We start from the raw sequence: 8,948 nt of genomic DNA on the forward strand, positions 1-8,948 counted from the left end.
AACAACATGGATAAATATCAAATGTATTATGATACATGACTCAAGCCAGATTCAAAAAGCCACACCCTGCACTTTCCATTATATGATGCCATGGACTGAATGTTTGTGTCCCCCAGATTCATATGTTAAACCCAACCTCCAATGTGATGGTATTTGGAGCTGGGCCTTTTGAGAAGTGATTAGACCATGAGGGTGGAGTGCTCATGAGTGAGATTAGTGCCTCTATAAAAGAGATCTCAGAGAGCTCCCTATCCCTTCCACTAAGTGAGGACACAGCAAGGTGCCAGCCATCTATGAACCAAGAAATGGTCTCTTGCCAGACACTGAATCTGCTGGTGCCTTAATCTTGGACTTTCCAGCCTTTTGAACTGTGAGGAAACAAATTTATGTTCTTTTTAAGCTACCTGATTTATTTGTTATAGCAACACTGAATGAACTAAGACTTGTGATGATCTGACAAAGGCAAAATGACATAAGGACAAAAAACAGACCAACGGTTGCTGGGTGGGGTAAGGAGAGGGGATGATTACAAATGGGAATGAAGGAATATTTTGTGGAATGATGGAAATGTTCTGTGTCTCAATTGTGGTGGTTACTGCCTGTATGCACTTGTCAATACTAATAGAAGGAAGGAAGGAAGGAAGGAAGGAAGGAAGGAAGGAAGGAAGGAAGGAAAAGGAAGGAAGGAAGGAAGGAAGGAAGGAAGGAAGAAAGGAAGGAAAAGGAAGGAAGGAAGAAAGGAAGGAAGGAAGGAAGGAAGGAAGGAAGAAAGAAAAAGAAAGAAAGAAAGAAAGAAAGAAAGAAAGAAAGAAAGAAAGAAAGAAAGGAAGGAAGGAAGGAAGGAAGGAAGGAAGAAAGAAAGAAAGAAAGAAAGAGAGAAAAAAAGAAAGGAAGAAAAAAAGAAAGAAAGAAATGAACACAGGTGGACAGGGCCAAAATTCAAACCTGGCTTCCCATACTCAAAGAATCTGAATGGTTTCCCTGAGAGCAGCCCATAGGAAGTCTATCAGTGGGACTGCATTGGGATCTGTGCTCCCTTGTGTCCTTCAGTGTGGTCTAGTGAAGGAGCACACCCTGGGACCCCGTTGTCAGCTCTGTCATTAAACAGCTGTGTGGCCATGGCCTCAACCCCTCCTCTTTCAGTCCTGTTTTCTCGTCTGTGAAATGCCCCGTGAGGACTATATGCATCAAGCTTAGTCCAGCTCTAAAGTTCTATGATTCTCCCCAAGATTCTTTCCTTGGCTTAGAAAGAATGGTCTCAGCAGCTCAACTCGAGTCTGTCTAGCTCTAGAGTTTTAAGTGCTTCCACAGACATCAGCTCACTGACCCTCACAAAATCCTGTAAAGTAACTAACTATCCCTATTTCATTAAGAAATGGAAACCCAGAAAGATGCATTAATCTACTCAGTCACAAAGTTGTCACAAAAGGCAGGACCAATACGCTCATCTTTCGAGTGGCCCTGTCCCAGCTGTAGGTAGGACCAGCAGTGATTCCAGCTCTGTCTGGTCTCTCCGTCCTCCTTTAGGCTTAGGGATCCTGTGAAAATCTTAAGTAGTCGAGCACTTTTCTAGTCAGATAAGCAAAAAATAGGCCAAACAGGAAAGGCACTCTCATGCTGCGATAAAGCCTGGTCTCCAGAGGTCACCACAGATCCAGGAGCCAAACCAGAATGCACTGCTGCTGGCCCCGGTGCCTCGTCTATGGGAACTCCTTCAGTGATGCTAACATTCAGCGATATCCAGTCCTTCCTGTGTGCCAGGCACTGTTCTCCGTGTTCTCCGTGTGTTCTCCCATGTAATCTTCCCAACCAGCAGTGGGGTTGCCATAGTTAGCCCCATGGTATACATGGGGACCCAAGCTCTGAGAGGTGTAAACCCATGATCCATGGCCAGTGCTGCTCCTCTAGCCATCATCTAAATGTGCATCTTTTAGGATCACAGAGAGTCCTACTTTACTGAAAAGAGAAACAAAGGAAGGGAAGGGGTGGGAAAGGGAAGGAAGGAGGAAGAAAGAGCAGCACAACCGGCAGGCAAATACAGATGAAAACAAAATAAGATAAGGTGAGAACATTGGCTCATCTATCAAGGCAGATGGTGGTTGCTTAAAAGATTCATGAAAGAAGCGAAGAAAAAGAACAAAGGAGAAGGAGGCAAAGGGCTGTGGGGGCCCCACCCTATGTCAGCACACGCACACGCACGCACACACACTGCCCAAGCCCACTGGACACCCCGACCTTACCGGCTTCACATCTGATGGCCCTGGTTTGTTTCGCTTGCATGTTTGTTTAGTTTAAGGTCTGCTTTAAAGGGCTCTCCAAGAGACGCGGAAGAGGGAGGAGGAGTGCGGGAAACAACTCTTTAAAAGAGAATGTAGTGGTTAAAAAGGAGCCAAGAGTAACAGCTCTGAGGGCTCCAGCAGCCTGGGAAGCCAGCAGAGCCCTGGAGGGGGTCTCCCTTTATCCCACCACCACCACCGCCACTGCTGTCACGCCCTCCTCACTCTCCTTCCTGTCCCTTCTCCAAAGCAAGCATATCACCCCTAATACCCCAGGCTTTTTCTGTCATTGCTGCCTTTGCACTGAGTGAGAAAGTCTTTTTAAGATAGTATCTGCTGCAACCTCAGACCCAAGTCATTACAAAGAAGCGTCTGACGGCCAAGAGCATGGCATCTTACCTGTCCTCCACCTCCTGGGAGCTTAGCCAGCATCTGGCACCTAGAGACGCAACCTGGGTGTAGAGAAAAGAGTAGGTGATGATCAGGAAACCCAGATCCCAGCCCCAGCTCCATCACTGTCTAGCCACGTGATCTCATGCCGCCCAGCCTCTGGGGACTCAGACTCCTAGTCTGGATGAGAGTGATGTCTGTCCTGCCCTCCTCTCAAGGGGCTTGAGGGGGGAAATGAGATAAGGCATTTGAAAGTACTTTCCACAACGAGGGAATGAAAGGTACCCAAGGAAGCTTTGCCGACTGACTGATGGCCTGAGTGATTGATAATGCCTGGAGGACAAGGCCTCCCTACCTTTTTATTAAACACTTTTTACCAGAAGTTAAGGGATGATGGATACAGTCCTCAGGGGCAAAGACATTATTACAAATGTCAGACTGGTTGAACACTGTGTTCTGGCCAAGGAGTTTCCTACTTGCTCCCTCCTCTAGTGGAATTCCTGTCCCACTTAACATGATGTGTCTATAATGGAGTCTCTAATTAAAGACTTGCAAGAGACATAGAAGGTCATTATGTCTCACCTTAGGAAGCACTCATATTCCTTAGGGTTTCCAATGAGAGGCCCCAGGGAAAGTCTGTCTCCTGAGACTTGGCAAACCCACCAGCCTTCCCGGACTTTTCTACACTTGGTCACCAAGATGCAGACATCCTGAGGTTCAAAGGGCCTGGTAGCTCTAACCCAGGCTTCAGAAGGATTTAAGAGAGAAAAATCAAAGCCCATCAGTCTTCTAGAACTTGTGGAAAGAGCAAGCTTGGCACTCCTGGGGAAGACGAGTCAGTAAATAGGGATGCACAGAAGGCAGGGGTGACAGGGAGAAAGAGAACAAGCCCCTGTGGCAAGGTTTGCCTTGCATCTTAAAAGGATAATGTGGCTGCTATGTGGAGAGTAAAACTGGGAGCGGGGCTGGGGCAGGGAGGTGGAGTCTGCGGAGGGAGACAGTCAGGAAGCTATTGGGAGGATTCACCTGAGAGCTGATTGTGTGACCCAAAGTCAGCAGTGAAAACGTGAGAAGTGGTTGGGTTTTGCAAACATCTCAAAGATCCCTTGGAGCCCTGGGGTACTCTGGCAGCGTCCACGTATCAGGCTGTTTGCTAAATGTTCTCCCTTTAAGATCAGGAATAAAGCAAGTATACCCACTTTTACCACTTATTCAACATTATACTGGAGATCTTAGCAGTGTAATAAAGCAAAGAAAAAGAGGGGAAAGAGGGAAGGAGGGAGGGAAGGAAGGAAGGAATGAAGGAAGGAAGAAAATGCATTAAGAATAGAAAGGAAGAAGTAAAATTATCTTTTTTTTTTTTTGCAGATAAGATGACCCTGTATGGAAAAATTCCTAAGAAATCTATTTTTTAATTACTAAAATGAAATAATAAATGAGTTTAACAACATCACAGGATAGACGGTAAATATAAGAATGATATTTCTACGCACTAGCAAAAAAAAAAAACAGTTGGCAATTGAAGTAAAACAACCAACTTAGAATAGCATCAAAATAAAATACAAGGAGATAATTTTAACAAAATATGTGCAAGACTGGTACAATGAGACCTAAAAACTTTCACTGAGAAAAAGCAAAGATGAGACAAATGATTCCATAGTGTTGTTATCAATTCCCTCCACACTGATCTATGGATTCGACATATGCCAATCAGTATTCTAGCTGCCGTTTTTGGTAGGAATTAACAAGCTAATTCTAAAATGTATATGGAAATACAAAATATCTAGAATAGCCAAGGTAATTTTTAAAAAGAAGAACTTGGAGACTTGCAGTATGAGATTTTAAGACTTACTGTAAAGCTACAGTAATCAAAAGAGCCTGGTATTGGCCTAAGAATAAACCTATGGATCAATGCACCAGAATAGGGGGTGCATAAATCAGCTCACACAGATACGGTCAATTGATTTACAACAATTGATTTCCTATGGTGGAAAGAACAGTGTTTTAAATACATAATGCTGGGGCAGCTGAATAGCCATATGAAAAAAAAAATGAACTTTAACTTACAATCACACCATATCCCCAAATTAACTAGCAATGCTATTAGACACTGAAAGTATAAAACTTCTAGAAGAAAATGTGGGAGAAGATCCTTGCATTCCTAATGTAGGCAAAGATTTCTTAGTACACAAAAGCATGAATCATAGAAGAAAAAATAACAAAATTGTACTTCATCAAAATTTAAAACTTTTGCTCCTCAAAATATACCATTAATGGAAAGGCAAACCAGAGACAGGGAGAAAATATTTGCAATACAGATTTCTGACAAAGGACTTGACTCCAAAATACGTAAAAAGCTCTCAAACCAAGTATTAACAAAATAACCCAATAAAAAGTAGATAGAAGATTTGACACTTTACCAAAGAAGATATACAAAAGAATGCCATCACCTTTTCATTCTTGCCAATGAGTGCATTGTCCTCCAGGATCACACTCACATGCACACACACACACATACACACATTCCTTTATTTGACTGCTAAATTTTTACTTGTCTTTCAAGGCATGGTCTAAATATCTCTTTTCTTAAGTCATACTGGAGGTCCTTATCATCCTTGGAGAGTTATAGTTACAGAATATGTAACTATTACTCTCCATGAGATTTTATCACTTGATAAAGAACTTGTCTCACTTTATTATGATTGTCTGCTTCCTATGAGGATCTGTTTCCTCCACTCAAATGTGAACCGCTTAAAGGAGAAGAAAGTATCTTCTTCATCTTATTTTATCTACCACCTAGCACAAGCCCTGGAATAGAGTAGATGCTCAATAAATTTTTGTTAATGGAGGGAAAAAACATCTCTTCCTTACTTCCTAGAATGCAAATTACATCCTGATCCTATCATTTCTCTTAAATTAGGCCCTTTCGGGTAATAAGGAATCCTAGATCTATGAAATCATCAAATTTTCAAACTCAGAAGACCTCCAGACCTAGGGAGATTCCACAGAAGTGACCTGCAAGGACTGAAGGGTATGCCTCTGCAACCTCACTTTAAGGGCTGCACAGTATCCCAATTGTTGGAGTTTACTAAAATTTACTTTGAAAAAGCCCTCCTGCTAGAAATTTAGATGTTTGCCAAGTTTTTACTTTCACATTTAAAACTAGAATAAGCCTCTGGCATATGACTGATGATTTCTACAATTGTTTTCAGTCTAACAATCTATTATTAGATCCACCCCAATTCCATCCCCCACCTACAATCAACTTTGATATAATTTTTTTCAAAGCCAACTAATAAATAATGCATAAGCCAAATGCTATTTCTCTTTGAGATTCTGTAATCCCTGATCTTCCATTGGTTCTCAGATATGTTCTTCAGTGTCACCATAAAATACACAATGACCTCCTTTGTGCATCCTCAATTCTTTATCCAAACTTTTCTAAGCACCTCCGCACACGTGTCTCTATCCCACCTTACTGGTCTGGGTGTAACACCAGAGCTAACGGGCACAGGAGAGGCAAAAAAACTTCTCTGTGGGTTTTAAAAATGAAATGAAATAATATAAAATAAGATAAAACCCCATCTCAAGGAGAAAATAAAACATGTGGGATCCTCCCAAATTCTGGAAACATGTTGAGAGGTTTAGATAGACTAGGTAGGGTTTATTATTCTAATAAAATTTATTTGACTATGAAAAATGTTCTGAAAGAGGACACGGACAATTTGTTGGGATGAGTTACCAAACAGATTTTCATCACTGCAAAAGAGACATAGGAAGGACAGGAGGTGGAAATATTATTTTAATTATACACATTTCAATACGTTCTTAGGAGGAAAACCATATTTCACTAGATGAACCAAAAAAAAAGTTGCTTTCCTATCATAAAGTAATGCATGTCTATGATAGAATTGAGGTAGTTTAGATAAGAAAAAAGAAAAATGGAATTATTCTTAAATATCTTATATATATTCATGTATCTTTTTCAGAGTTAACCACTTTCAATCATTTCAGGCATCTTTCCAGCCTTCTCTCCATGTGTATGTGTGTGTGTGTGTAACTAAAATGTGATCAAAGTGTTGTACAGTCTATTTTTCCCTCTCTAAGCCACATATTAAACATATTCCAATGTCATTACAATTCTCCTGTAACATGTATTCATATTTAGCAAAATTTGTTTCAACAATCCCCTACTATTGAATATATAGGTTGTTTCTCATTTGGAGCCTTTATAACAAGCCCTACAGTGAACATCTTATACCTACTGCTCTCAGAATTGTCCTGATTATCTCCTTAAGATAAGTTCCCTGAAGTAGAATTCTGGGTCAAAGGGTAGGTAAAAAAAAAATTGAAACAATTCTTTTAATCTTATTCCACAAAAGATAATCTTTTAAGTTTTATGAAAGGCTTCCATCAGCACATATGACTCTTCTGGACTTAGCTCTGTGTGAGTTCCTGGTTAATTAAATGATTTTGGTCATTGAACTTGCCAAGCTACAAGTACACATATGCGGCAAATGAATCGCCCAACACAGATTTTTCCTTCCACCGGAAGTCCGCAGGAGACATAGGAAGGACAGGAGGAGGCTGGCATTTCCTGCAGCCTGTTTCACCCTAACTTAGTTGTGGTTGCTAAGTCTTGACTTCCTGTTTTCTGCCTCCTAGTAGATGTGTGTGCTTTGAATCATGCTAACTCCAGATCCCTAAATCTCATTTGGCAAAATCCTGTCCCTTAAGTCCAGGGGCATTTTTCACTGTTAAGTCTCTCATTAGTTTCTCTCCGCCAGAGTTTGTAACACCTTGTAATTTGGCCAGCTTGGCTAATTTCATCAGGCTGTTTATATCTTTTGGATCATTACTAAAGATTAAATGGGCAACACCAAAGCTGACCTCTCTGGCCCCACCCAGTGCTCCACCCTGTGTCAGTTTCATCCCTGTATTTCATGACACTTCCGTGCTTTCTAATTGTTACCCACCACATGACCACATTTTGGCTGAAGAGGCTGGACTCCATGGTCAGACCACACATTGCCTTAAGCAGTGACCAAACCCAGGAACTTGAAGACTCCACCTTACATTTTATTCTCCCCAGGCTCTTAAATGACCCCCTGTGCTGCAGGAAACCCTCCAAGTACCTTTCCATCTCCAAGCCCCACCTTCTCCAGCTTGCTCTGTATACCCCAGGAGGCTGATCTGTAGGGGTCGCCTCAACAAACTCCACAGCCCTCTGGCATCTGGTTGGGTTCAGCCAGTAGGGAGCACTGCAGGGGATGGAGGGAGGGTGGGAGGGGGTAGTTCAAGGCCAGGGTATCCATTCACTCAGCTCTCTCCACTAGTGAGTGTGCCCAGTCCTTCCACCAGTAGTCATTGCCTTCTCAGGGAGCCCTCTTCACAGAGCTGTCTCTCCAGGGACCCACACCCATACCTTTTCCTTATCCTTTCAGTCCTAGCAGTGGTAACAACCCTGTTGCACCAACCTCAGACTCCCAACTCATTCCCTGTAGTTTCCCTAAACCTTGCCCATCCTTTGTAAATAGTTGCTTTATTAAATTCTCCTTGATTTACCCAATATGGGAGTGTCATCCATTCTTTACTGGGCCCCTGGCTGATATGCCATGTAACACGGCCAGCCCTAGGATAAGGCTACCATGGGGCTAGGCTGGACATGGCCCAGGTCCATCACCTCTGCTTCCAGACAGATTGCAATGAACTCAAATCCCTTCTGGATCTGAACCTCTCATCCTTCTCTCAGATCCAGAAACATTTAGGTCTTTTGAAGTTCTCACATTTTTTTAAATACAAAAGAACTTTGAAATTCTCTTAATAAGAGCTATTTCAGGTACTCCAGCATTTTTCATTTATTCATTTAACAAATATTTACGGAGCACCTCCCATGCACCCAACCCTGAGCAGCACAGGGACCGAGCAGACGTGCTCAGGGCCATGAGAGTTAGCTGGGCCGTGAGATCAGTGACCCTGGCTGTTCTGCTGAGAAATTGCTTCCTGCAAAAAGAAGTGTCTTTTGTTCTACATTCCAACTAGTGGAAGGCCAGTGCCCCTTCCTGCTGAGGGGTCATAGTCAACATTTCACAATATCCTAAAAGAACTTCAGTCCCAGAAGTACAAGAAGACAGAGGGAATTCGACTCAATAGAAGAAAAATTTTAGAAGTGGGGAGAGCTTCGGGTTCCTTGTAATCAAAGGTTCACCCTGAGCACACACGAGGCTGATCAGTCTTGTCACCAGTATGGTCACCATCACGCCATCCTCCCTGCCTGTCACC

The 8,948-nt window shown here is 42.5% G+C and overlaps 1 long non-coding RNA gene across 2 annotated transcripts in view; it reads left to right on the forward strand.

Moving 5' to 3' along the window:
• The window catches only part of LOC140700370 (uncharacterized), a 30,736-nt gene extending 24,613 nt beyond the window's left edge, over positions 1–6,123 (forward strand). The window contains exons 4-6 of one of the 2 annotated variants that reach the window (XR_012078772.1): positions 3,274–3,505; positions 4,035–4,130; positions 5,587–6,123. This is a non-coding gene — a long non-coding RNA (uncharacterized lncRNA). The remainder of the gene's footprint in view (positions 1–3,273; positions 3,506–4,034; positions 4,131–5,586) is intronic. The other variant, XR_012078773.1, reaches the window with a different exon arrangement.
• The last annotated feature ends 2,825 nt before the right edge of the window (positions 6,124–8,948 follow it).

Source organism: Vicugna pacos, chromosome 2 (genome assembly GCF_048564905.1).
Source record: "Vicugna pacos chromosome 2, VicPac4, whole genome shotgun sequence".
Lineage (NCBI taxonomy): Eukaryota > Metazoa > Chordata > Mammalia > Artiodactyla > Camelidae > Vicugna > Vicugna pacos.